Genomic DNA, 13,004 nt, shown 5'->3' on the forward strand with positions numbered 1-13,004 from the left:
TCCGTTTTCTGTTCACCATCCGCTCCGTTTTCTGTTCACCATCCGCTCCGTTTTCTGTTCACCATCCGCTCCGTTTTCTGTTCACCATCCGCTCCGTTTTCTGTTCACCATCCGCTCCGTTTTCTGTTCACCATCCGCTCCGTTTTCTGTTCACCATCCGCTCCGTTTTCTGTTCACCATCCGCTCCGTTTTCTGTTCACCATCCGCTCCGTTTTCTGTTCACCATCCGCTCCGTTTTCTGTTCACCATCAGCTCCGTTTTCTGTTCACCATCAGCTCCGTTTTCTGTTCACCATCCGCTCCGTTTTCTGTTCACCATCAGCTCCGTTTTCTGTTCACCATCAGCTCCGTTTTCTGATCACCATCCGCTCCGTTTTCTGTTCACCATCCGCTCCGTTTTCTGTTCACCATCCGCTCCGTTTTCTGTTCACCATCCGCTCCGTTTTCTGTTCACCATCAGCTCCGTTTTCTGTTCACCATCAGCGCCGTTTTCTGTTCACCATCAGCGCCGTTTTCTGTTCACCATCCGCTCCGTTTTCTGTTCACCATCCGCTCCGTTTTCTGTTCACCATCCGCTCCGTTTTCTGTTCACCATCAGCTCCGTTTTCTGTTCACCATCAGCTCCGTTTTCTGTTCACCATCCGCTCCGTTTTCTGTTCACCATCCGCTCCGTTTTCTGTTCACCATCCGCTCCGTTTTCTGATCACCATCCGCTCCGTTTTCTGTTCACCATCCGCTCCGTTTTCTGTTCACCATCCGCTCCGTTTTCTGTTCACCATCAGCTCCGTTTTCTGTTCACCATCAGCTCCGTTTTCTGTTCACCATCCGCTCCGTTTTCTGTTCACCATCCGCTCCGTTTTCTGTTCACCATCCGCGCCGTTTTCTGTTCACCATCCGCGCCGTTTTCTGTTCACCATCCGCTCCGTTTTCTGTTCACCATCCGCTCCGTTTTCTGTTCACCATCCGCTCCGTTTTCTGTTCACCATCCGCTCCGTTTTCTGTTCACCATCCGCTCCGTTTTCTGTTCACCATCCGCTCCGTTTTCTGTTCACCATCCGCTCCGTTTTCAGTTCACCATCCGCTCCGTTTTCAGTTCACCATCCGCTCCGTTTTCAGTTCACCATCCGCTCCGTTTTCAGTTCACCATCCGCTCCGTTTTCTGTTCACCATCAGCGCCGTTTTCTGTTCACCATCCGCTCCGTTTTCTGTTCACCATCCGCTCCGTTTTCTGTTCACCATCCGCTCCGTTTTCTGTTCACCATCCGCTCCGTTTTCTGTTCACCATCCGCTCCGTTTTCTGTTCACCATCCGCTCCGTTTTCTGTTCACCATCCGCTCCGTTTTCTGTTCACCATCAGCTCCGTTTTCTGTTCACCATCAGCTCCGTTTTCTGATCACCATCAGCTCCGTTTTCTGATCACCATCCGCTCCGTTTTCTGATCACCATCCGCTCCGTTTTCTGTTCACCATCCGCTCCGTTTTCTGTTCACCATCCGCTCCGTTTTCTGTTCACCATCAGCTCCGTTTTCTGTTCACCATCAGCTCCGTTTTCTGTTCACCATCAGCTCCGTTTTCTGTTCACCATCAGCTCCGTTTTCTGTTCACCATCCGCGCCGTTTTCTGTTCACCATCCGCGCCGTTTTCTGTTCACCATCCGCGCCGTTTTCTGTTCACCATCCGCTCCGTTTTCTGTTCACCATCCGCTCCGTTTTCTGTTCACCATCCGCTCCGTTTTCTGTTCACCATCCGCTCCGTTTTCTGTTCACCATCCGCTCCGTTTTCTGTTCACCATCCGCTCCGTTTTCTGTTCACCATCCGCTCCGTTTTCTGTTCACCATCCGCTCCGTTTTCAGTTCACCATCCGCTCCGTTTTCAGTTCACCATCCGCTCCGTTTTCTGTTCACCATCCGCTCCGTTTTCTGTTCACCATCCGCTCTGGGTTTTTTTGTTCACCATCAGCTCTGTTTCTGTTCAGTTTTCTGTGTTGGTTGATTGTTTGTAGTATTCTATATTTTTACTTGTTATTCTTTTTTGTTGTTATTGTTTCCCTTTGTTGCACTTTGAGATTCTTCGGAATGAACAGTGCATTATAAATAAAATCTATTATTAGTATATATATTTAATATTGCTCTTTAATAAAGAAAAAAGTAATTATTATCTGATTAATCGGTCGATAAAGTGCTAGATTAATCCATTACAAAAAGAATCGATAGCTGCAGCCCTAGTTGACTCTGTGTTTAAGTTCGCCTCCATATTGCTTCCATGCCACTGAATGGATGGGACGGAGTCACGTGACTATACAAGTGGTATGTTTTTAAAGGGAAGTATTAACAGGATTAACAGCATACATAGATATATGCTTACATACACACATACATACATACATACCATACAATTCCAGAAAAAGTACTATATTATGATAAATATCATTATCTGGATATGAAATGACTTAAAGGGCTCGACATTAACACTTGTCAGCTGGTTTTTTTTTAAGGGACAAGTAAAATAATTTTACTTGCCAGATGGACAAGCGGATTAACAATAACAAAAAATAGCGAGTCACCAAAATGCAACAATGTTTCTGAATTTTTGTAATGTAGTTTAATGTCCATAGTGATCGATATTTACACTATTTCCATCTACTTTATCATTTAAGTAATTCTAGACATTGCTGCAAGTTTTCTCAATATAGTGTTAAATAATGTTCTCATTATATTACGTATTTGATAGATAGTCTCTGCAAATCGTGCACTCGTATTTTTCACTTGTCAAAATACAGTGAGTTTTAATCAAACAAAAAGTTTAATTGATAGTTAAAAGGTGCAACGTTAATGCTGACCATTGAGAATTGTACTGTGGTTTATTGAGAAACTGGTCACCATTTCATCCCTAAATGGAAGCGTCTGCATTCACATATTTGAATAGAGTATTTGTTTTGGGCCTGAAAAAAATCTGTGTTGACAACATCATTCACTTAAACTATTATAAAACAAGACCTATACTAAACAATTTAAAATTATGATTTGGCAGGGTTTAGTACTTTACATTTGCTTCTCAGATATATATGTATATACAGTAAAATCAATCCAGGTTCAGGCCAATGTTTAGTTGTCCAACATCTGTATGCAGTGTTTATGAATGTATGCATTATTTGCAAGTATGTATCATTCTACAGTTGGTGTAGACAACTGCAAACGAACATAAAGTAGTTGTAATAAATCTAGTATTTCAGTGAATCATTTGGACTATATTCAAGCAACTGGTCAACTGCTGCTTGGCAACTATAGAGTTGGGCATTCCTGTTTGTTTATATTACTGCATATTTAAATCTTACAGTGAAGACTATGGAGTTTTATTTTGCATGTATTACATTTATGTAGTACTTAGAAGCTACTGTTAAATAAACCTACTGTACCCATAAACATTTAAATAAAATAAATATTCTTATATTGTATTTGTCCATTTCCATTTTTCTTCTTATTTTTAATTTAATGTAAAACAAAAATAACTATTGTGATACAAAATACTTTGAACTGATGATCAGTCATGTAACTTTTTATAGCATTCAAAATTCAGTAAAAAATCTGTGCATATGTTTCAAAAACGGGCCTCGTCATTTTTTGGCCATCCGTGTAGAAGAAAATATGTTGATGATTGGATTTAATCCATACTGCTTCTCAAAACATTTTGACAGATGTCAAGTTAAAACAAAACCAACAAATTCTAAATTTTGTGCACAATTACTATACACACAAATCCATCTCTATATATAGCACTGGTTTGGAGATGAATCATGGACTACCAGATCACAGGTCAACAACATAAAACAAGAATTTTTAGTTCCTGCATAGGTCCTGTTATTAAAGGTAGGGTAAGTTCTATTTCAAAACCATTTTACAAAACAGACTCAGGCCAAATGCAATAACAAACTTGCAGCCAATCAGCAGGAAAGGGACATGTCTTTTATTGATGGTGAGAAGGGACAGCGCCAAACAAGACAAACAAGACGGACATTAGACGAGAACTAACATGCTGGCTTTTGCTTGAATATGCTTGTGAGTCATGTTCATTTGTTTGTCCATTTACGATCGTATTGTCGCTCACTTCAGAGATGATAAAGACCCGTTCATTTCCACACCGTATGGAGCATCTAAATCTCCTCACTGTCTGTTTCAAGGGTCAACTTACAAAATGTGTCCGACAAGTAAGATACTATAGTCCTATGTTTGTTTCTTCTTTTCATGATATAACCCTAATCCGTTCATTATTGTAATATGTTGTTAGCTGGACTGTTGTGCTTGTGGCTACTATCAAGATGTTCATGAGAACGGTTTGTGTTATTGTAATGGAAGGGGTGACTTTTAAATTGAATATTCAACCTGGATTAGTATCACAGATTCTGCCATAGTCATTTCCTGGGTTATATAGGTGTGGGGGGGCGGCGCTATCAAAATAGGGGCGAGACCATTTTGGGGCAGTGGCGATTTCTTTAAGACTGCAAGGGAAGCTCAGCTTCCCTTATAATGTCACAAAATTAATGGTCAAATATGTACTATTATATTAACATTGTATTGACTAAAAATGCGGTAGAAAACGTTCATCTCAAAGACGAGTTCGTTCAGAATCAGTTACATATAGCAGGTCGGCTGACTCGATTTCCTTCTCATACATTCCCGCAGCGTCACAGTGCATTTCCCTATTGAAGCCCAGCGTCCATTGACTTCAATGGGGCTGCTTTGAACGTTTTTTTTCAGCGCTTCGAAACTAGACGGTCATTGGATAAATGCTGTGATTATGTCCCGCCCACGGACGCTCAGAGTCTCTGGGAGTGTATGGGGAGTGGGCTGGCCCGGACTCCAAGCTTCTGCGTGATGATTGGAGGGTCTGCATCTCCTTTTGACTGACAGCGATTCTGTACTATAAGGAATCACTGAAGCTATTCGCGCTCAGTCCCATCGCGAATTTCTCGAGTTCAGTCGAAATAAAAACTGCTGCAACCTATTTCTTTGATATTTGCTTGGCGAAATTGCTTCATTTTCATCATACATTTCACACAATTATACACCACATTCCTTGTTTCAGTTTTACAGAGTTTAATATTTTTTTAGATCGTTCATTCATTCACAGGGTGAAAGACCATTTTCTTGAAAAGGAACGTAGGGCAGAATTTACTTTTAAATAAATAAGACAATTGGCCGAAAATGAGCTTCCCCTCTCTGACAGACCAGTAGCCGCCACTGTTTTGGGGGTAGGGGCGTGTTTGTTTTGGTGATTTAAAATATCAACAACGGTTACCAGAAAGCACTTACCCCACCCTTAATGTTGTGACCTTTATTAATGACCTATTATTTTGAAGTTGTAATTGTGTTACAAATAATGTTTAGTCAGGTCTGTAAATGAAAAGGTGTCTCATGGACAGGGACAGGTGTTTTAGACGTATAGTTTTGGAATTGTGACATACTTAAACATGAGTATGTCTTAAACATTGAGTATTTCAAACTTGTGTTAACTACCTTATGTACTAGTTAAAACAAGTTCACTTTTCTTCAAATTATTTTGGTAACCGATAGCACTTAAAGTCTAGCTTAAAATGAAGATTAAATCCATGTTAAGAATAATAGCATTTTAGGTGATTAAAACCAAAAATTATTAAATTACACCAGATATAATTGTTTACTAGTGGGTGCAGGACACTAAAGTTAATTTATGTAAGTGAGGACAGTAAAATAAAGTAAAACTGTAACATGTTATACCCAAAAATTCTTCACACAGTCTTCATCCCACACTTATAAAATCTACCAGTGATTTTATAAGTGTGGGACCAAAATTATTCAGACACTTCGACCTAACCATGTTTGCAAGTGGTTTTTTTTTTTTTCTTTAATTGCTAATGCAACATTTTACATCACAGGCTGAACAAAATGAAACATTGCTTGGTAATTGGTTGACCTAAACTAGTATTATCTAATTGTGTATTTAACAGCTGATTGGTTAATTATAATGGATTACATACATTTCTAATCAAAGTTATCTGACATTATGAAAATTAATTTGTTCTGGCACAGTTAAACTGAGTTATTGTCATATTTTATTACCATTTTCTATACAATAACAAATAAACTATGATAATGTGAGAAAATGTTTAAGGTGTCTGAATACATTCAAATAAATGCGATTAGTTATTCAACTTAAATTTTCCCTTGCAAAAAATAAGGCAATCGTTTTCCAAATTTTTAAAAGTGAACTGAATTTACAATTTACTGGTACATTTTATTGGTATCTGTGAGAAATAGTGCCACAAAGTAAACTAACCTTGCCTCTTCAACTGATGTTTATAGCACTACTGGGACTTATTACAGTACTAAAGATCATTCTTTATTACCCCGCTTTAAAGGGGTCATGAATCAAGAAATCAGCCTTTGGTATATAACAGTTAATTGTGATATAAGAATATTCTCAGAAGACTATTTCTGCATGGCATGTTATAGAGAAAAAAACATATGCCTACGTGGAGCTAAACCGGATCGAACTTCCAAGCAATAAACATGCTGCATAAGCTTAACATGGATTCCAATAGTATGAATGCATGGATTAACTTTATTTTTAATGAATATCCAGCTCACAGCGTTAAGACATGTTTGGCGCGTCTGTTTCTTCATTTCACCACGGAGGTGTAACCATAAACAAACCCTAACCTTATAATTAATAACTATTACTTAGAAGTTGTTTTGTAATTAAACTGTAACAATTTAATGTCAGCTCTAATTATTTTATCTAAGAATTAACAAGAATCATGAAATGCAAATTAAGTAACCACTGGCATCTGATTGTATTTTTTACACCATTTATTGATACTGAGGGCAACAATTAAAGTATAAATTATTTTATGGTGAATCACGGTTTTTCATACTATACAAAGCAAATGCAAAAATTAAAACCAGACGTTCATTTTTAGTTTCCAGTTACATCAATGGATATTTGCCATTTTCTCCCCTTTTTTCAATTTTACTTTTGCTAAACTGTGACATCAGAAACAATACATTTAATACATAAAATTAAACAGATTTTCTATTTTTGTCATGTAGTTTGCACTGTAGGCTTTGCGATTAGCACCAAAAACTGAATAGCGATCTTGCAGTTAATTTTATTTTTTGTGATGATCAGACATCACATTTGTTTTCGAAGCCATACCAAAAAACTACTTATTAAAAAACATGAGAATAAAATAACACTGCAACATTATTAATATCATCAATGATTTTGAAAAAGAAATAGCCTAAAATCATAACCCAGAGTCGAGTTAAGGCCACCTAATATAAAGTGGGACCAAAAAATGTCCTGGATAATCAATCATTACAATGGCAGTGAATGGCATCCCAAAATTTGAAGCCCAAAAAAGTGTGTTTTGCATATTTTTTTTCTCTTAGAGCTGAGAAAATTGCTCAAGAAAACCTCCTTCTTTTAGATGATGTCACACTGACCTCTCTTATCCCCATTATTGGACTTTGTTTAAAATTCAAGAAGTACCTCAAGAATGCAATTGATGTAAGTAACAAGGTATTAGGTGTAGAGGCATGGGGTTCATCTGTTTGATGACATCAAATAAATCTTGTAAGTTTCACTGAAAATAATTGTTTAACAGAATTGTGACTGTGCACATCATGATATCTTTGCTGAAACAATATATTGTGCAGACCTAACATACTGTAAAAGCATTAACATAACATTTTTACATTAAAGGAATCAATTGAAGAGCTTGCAACTACACCTACTATATCAATGGGGCAGCAGCACACGATATATGTGGAGCACGTAGCAGCATTTGTAAGTTTGTGTTTATCGATTTCTTGTATTGGGACCAAACTGTTGCTAGAAAAGTAGCTGCTGTTGTCTTTAAAAAAAAAAAAATTAAGAAATGTGTAGGGTGTTTTTCTTTTAAACAAATATTTTTTTTAGAACTGCTATTGGGTGTTACTATTGTAGATAGAATTGAAAACAAGCACTGAAGATACAATTGAAAACAAGCACTGCATTTCTCTTAAAGAGAGACAAGCTATGGTTCAGATCTTAGTGTCACATCTTATTAAACGCTTTGGAGAAAAGTGAGTACAGATTTTCAATACAAATTGAAGTACAACATTTTAATGCCAAAATATTTTTTGATATATTACGTGTCTTGGTGGGTACATTTGTACTATTGTTAAAATTCTAAATATGAAAGTTTCTTTAAGCCCAAGCGCATGTACAAAAGTCATCCTGGCTTCATCAGTGGTTGAACAGTTTTCATGCCTTAAGGATTGTCAGGGTAAAGGCTATGTGAGTACAGTGTCTAACACAGGGATGTGATTTTGTTGTATTTATAGGGACTTCTGTATTTCTGAACTCAGAAGTATGAAATAATTGCTGTTTTTAAATCTGTGCTGTGTCTGATGAGATAGACATAAGAAATGTGATGTGGTGGGTCCCAGAACAGGTTTGGGGAGCATTGCCCTATCTGACCTATGAGCCCTATGAGCTGATGGGTTGAATCAGATGTTTGATTAGGACGAGTTCAGAAATGTGTAATGCTGGTGTGCAAACAGGAACAGCAGGTGCGTAGCTAAAGCCAAATTCTGACTCATTCGACTCTTTTTTGGGTCGCGCCGATTTTCAGGATTATTGTGCGTTGTTTGTCGTCAGGTGTTCGTGCAGTGTTCAGGGTGAAACGAGAAGCGACAAACCTCTCCCGATCGGGAATCGGATGGTTGGATGAATTTCTGGCGTGTCAGAAATTCTGGTCACCCCTCGTGAGGTTATCGCACAGCTGAAGCAAAACCACGAACTGATTGCCCTATTTTCCCTCACTGCGCATGCACGAAAGCAGAAGTTTAACCATCTAATTTTTAATTTAGGGCTAGCCTACTTGTTTTACTTTCACACTTTATTTATTTATTTATTTATTTACTTGTATTTAATATTAATTAATATTTTTTTAAATATTTTACCTTATTATGACAGGAAATGGGAACCGTTGCCCATTTTGACACAATGTCATAATGTCCTTTTTCTTCTTTTTTTTCCTTTTCCTGTTTTAATTCATGAACGCGAGTCAGTGGATATCACACAATGTGCAAACGCAGTCTCAAACCCAGTCAATTATTCCTTACGGAAAGTGAAAGTAAAATCTTTCACAGTGTATGCCCAGCTTAAGGGGTAACTTTGATTCTAAGTACCCACACACTTTTGGGGCCCCCAGAGATTGGTTTTATTAGTAGTAACAGTACTAGTAGTAATGTAATATAAATTGTAAATCTATAATCTACCAGAGTAACGAATAAAACAAATTGATGTCTTATTTCTGCATTTCTGGCAACCCCCCTCCCTCGCTCCCCGCACCCATCCAACCAATGTAATGTAAAATAACTTTTTTTTTTCTATTTAAATATATTTAAAATGTATTTTATTCCTGTGATCAAAGGTGCATATCCTCATTCAAAATGTATCCTCATTACTCAAGTCTCAAGAGTCACATAATCCTTCAGAAATCATTCTCATGATGATTTGATGATTAACAATCATTTATGATTATTATCAGTGTTGAAAACAGTTTCTATTATCAATTATCTCAGGATAATTAAATGAATAAAAGTTTAAAAGAACAGCATTTATCTGAAATCTAAAACAACATTATAAAATGTCTTTTGCAACATTATAAAAGTCTATACTGTCACATGATCAATTTAATGCATCCTTGTTATATATATAATTATAATTAAAAAACCTGTAGCACAGTAGTAGTACATTTGTGTACCTCATGCTCCCTGTACATATTTTTTTTATCAGTTAACAATCCTCTACTTGTTTAATTGTATTGATCTATGAGCCAGCTGCTTTAAATGAAGGCTGAGAGTCAGTGCCTGTCTGAGAGCCATTTTCATTTATTAATACAAGACAGAATAATATCACCCTTTCACACTGCTCAGCCACACTTCAAGTAGTCACTAGCTGAATGCTATTTTGATGTGTATGTGTATGCGATCATATGTGATGACATTTCCCCTCTGTTCTCAATTCCTTGCACATACACATTAACATATTATTCAGTCACTGTATGTGGTCGAGCAGTGTGGTGAAAAGATCCTCCATAATATAATAATAATATAATTTGTTCGATATAATTTGTTTATATAGCGCTTTTTTTTTCGATTTATGTGCAGCATCCACCTGGATGATGCGACAGCAGCCATATTGCACCAGAACGCTCATCACACACCAGCTGATTGGTGGAGAGGAGAAAGAGTGATGAAGCCAATCAGAAGAGGGGGATTATTAGGAGGGTCAGAAAATATATTAATATTGGCTCAGAAAAGATGAGTAACATTGAATAATTTAAGTGAAATATGTGCATAAATATCAGTCACAGCAGGCCAAAAAAGTACTACATTTGACGGAATTTAAAGAATCAGAAGTGGGAAATGAAGGACCGTTTGGGAGCTGAATGAGCTACTAAGGACTCCCTGATTAGCCAGGTTCAATGTGAAAGATGCCCAGATAGATGGATAGTTGACGGAAATATATATATTTATATAATGCATGTGTGTATATATGTATATGTGTGTCTGTATGAACCTCAGCCAAACATATTTTCCCATTCAAAATTCCTGTTTGTGATTTACATTTCTGTTCTCAACAGAGTCAAATGTAGATTCATATATGGGCTATTCAAATGACAGAGTGGCTTAAAAATAATATCTGGGCCACTAAGTCAGATGAGGAATACATGAAGGAGATGTCTATCCATAGGGCAAAATGGATTTGTGACAATGGAACCAAGACAATCATGGAAATATTCAAGCAGTATCCATGTCTCCTTGACACTCCAGGAATGGTGGGTTTAAATTTAAAAAATAAAAACATTGGCTCAGTATTTTCTTTTTTGTTTTACAACTTTGTTTGCCATGTTGGCCTTTGTTTTGTGTTTTTTAGATATGTCAGGATTTCTTAATTTTGAATCCAGACTCCGCTTCAAAACTCACCGAAAATTGGGTACCTGTGATTAGGGATAAGATTCTGCAGTTTGCCAGCAGAGAAAAACAATCTTTTGATCTACTTTCTGTCATAGAGAGTAGATACTTGCATCTGTTGATTGACAACCTAGCCTGGTAAAGTGATAGGTTGAGATAAATGGGGAGAAGCAGAAGACAGAACAAGAGTGTATCGGTGAAGACTGTGTCTGTTGCAAGTTGTTGAATAAATAAGTTCTTAGCGACAAAGTCATTGTAAGTGAGACTTATTTGACATGGTGTCAGAAGTTGTGTAGAAGTAGAAATGGCAAAATTTGCTCCACCCACGAAATTCCCCTTTGATAGACCTCAAGATTGGGCCGTATGGTGACAGCGCTTCACGAGGTACAGGATAGCACCCTTATATATGCCATGGGACCAGAGGCAGAAAACATATTCAGCTCGTTCATGTTTGAGAGAGATAAAAAAAAGAATTTGACGCCGTGCTGAACAAGTTTAATGACTATTTCATCCCGAAAAAGAACATTATCCACGAGAGGGCGTGCTTTTACCAACGCATACAAAGACAAGGCAGATTTTCATCCGTGCACTCTACGAATTAGCAGAGAGTTGTGATTTTGGTGCCCAGAAAACATCAGAGATAAGCTTGTGGTTGGCATTATAGATAAAGAGCTTTCAAGAAGGTTACAGCTGATGACAGACCTTACCTTAGACATGCCGGTGCTGATGGTGAGGCAAGCGTAGGACATCCCTCAGCAGGTGAGCCAACAGGAGGAAAGTACACCAAGCAGTGTTCAGGAGGTTGCACGCAGATGACCTAAAAGGAAAGGAAAATGGGGTGAAAAGAAGCCAGTGGAAAAAACGATAGAACGGTCGGTGGCGGCAGGTGCGGAAAGTGTGGAGAAACGAAACATCACAACAAGGAAAAATGTCCTGCAGCAGAAACTGTGTGTCGAAAATGTAAAAAGAAAGGACACTGGAAGCGTATGTATTACTCAAGGACAGTTATTAAAGTAATAAAAGGAACGCACACAAAGGCAAGTGATGACGATTCATATTACCTGGGAACGGTAAGCAATACTAGGGCTGACGACACAGAGAACTGGTTTGTGAAATTGAATTGAGGCTCGTGAGTAAAATTTAAAATTGATAACGGAGCTGATGTGACTGTTATGAATAAAAAGACTTTTAACTCGCTTGGAAGTAAAGTGAAGCTGAGACACATGCGAAATATGAAAGTCCAGGTCGACGACCTGGATTTGAAACGACCAAGGAGTACAAAGATAAAAAGTTAAAGTTCACAATTCACAATTGACGGCATGGAGGGCGACACCATGAACAATTTGCTAAGCAGAGAACAAGCAGTAGAGATGGGCTTAGTTAAAAGAATCGAGGAAATCAGTGAAGCATTCAGGGAACAGGGAACAATGAGAACCGAACAAGTTAAAATAAATCTAATAGAATGTAGCGCCATACGCAGTCCACACGGAGTGTCGTTACCATTACTTCCCAAATCTAAGGCCGAACTCCAATGAATGGAGGAGAACGGAGTCATTGAAAAGATAATGCAACCAACGGACTGGTGCGCACCAATGCTAAGTGAAGCCGAGTCAGACACAGTAATGAAACTTAACGGGAAAGTGCGCATCTGCGAAGACTTGAAAAAACTCAACAAAAATGTAAAAAGAGAACGATTCATCCTACCCACGACTGACGAAATTCTTGTCAAACTCGCCGGTTCCAAAATATTCTCATAATTGGACGCTTTTGGCAAATTCCCCTACATAGAGAGAACAGTCTTCTCACTACTTTCAATCAATCAATCAATCAACTTTATTTATATAGCGCTTTTACAATCACGATTGTGTCAAAGCAGCTTCACAGTGTCAAACAGGATAATACGATAGAACGTTTCATAACGCCTTTTGCTAGGTGTTGTTTTAAGAGCTTACCATTTGGCATTAGCATAGCGCCAGAAATATTTCAGCGTAAAATGAACAAAC

General features: G+C 37.9%; 1 protein-coding gene across 8 annotated transcripts in view; it reads right to left on the reverse strand.

Annotated features, from left to right (window-relative positions):
• thrb (thyroid hormone receptor beta) overlaps positions 1-13,004 on the reverse strand; it is a 262,738-nt gene that overhangs the window by 219,601 nt on the left and 30,133 nt on the right. For 5 of the 8 annotated variants that reach the window (XM_067424907.1, XM_067424906.1, XM_067424908.1 and 2 more), the window contains exon 2: positions 11,709-11,818. The exons of the other annotated variants lie outside the window; for them this stretch is intronic. The gene's annotated coding sequence lies outside the window, so the exon portion shown is untranslated. The remainder of the gene's footprint in view (positions 1-11,708; positions 11,819-13,004) is intronic. 8 annotated transcript variants of the gene reach the window in all.

This window comes from Pseudorasbora parva, chromosome 19 (genome assembly GCF_024679245.1).
Source record: "Pseudorasbora parva isolate DD20220531a chromosome 19, ASM2467924v1, whole genome shotgun sequence".
Lineage (NCBI taxonomy): Eukaryota > Metazoa > Chordata > Actinopteri > Cypriniformes > Gobionidae > Pseudorasbora > Pseudorasbora parva.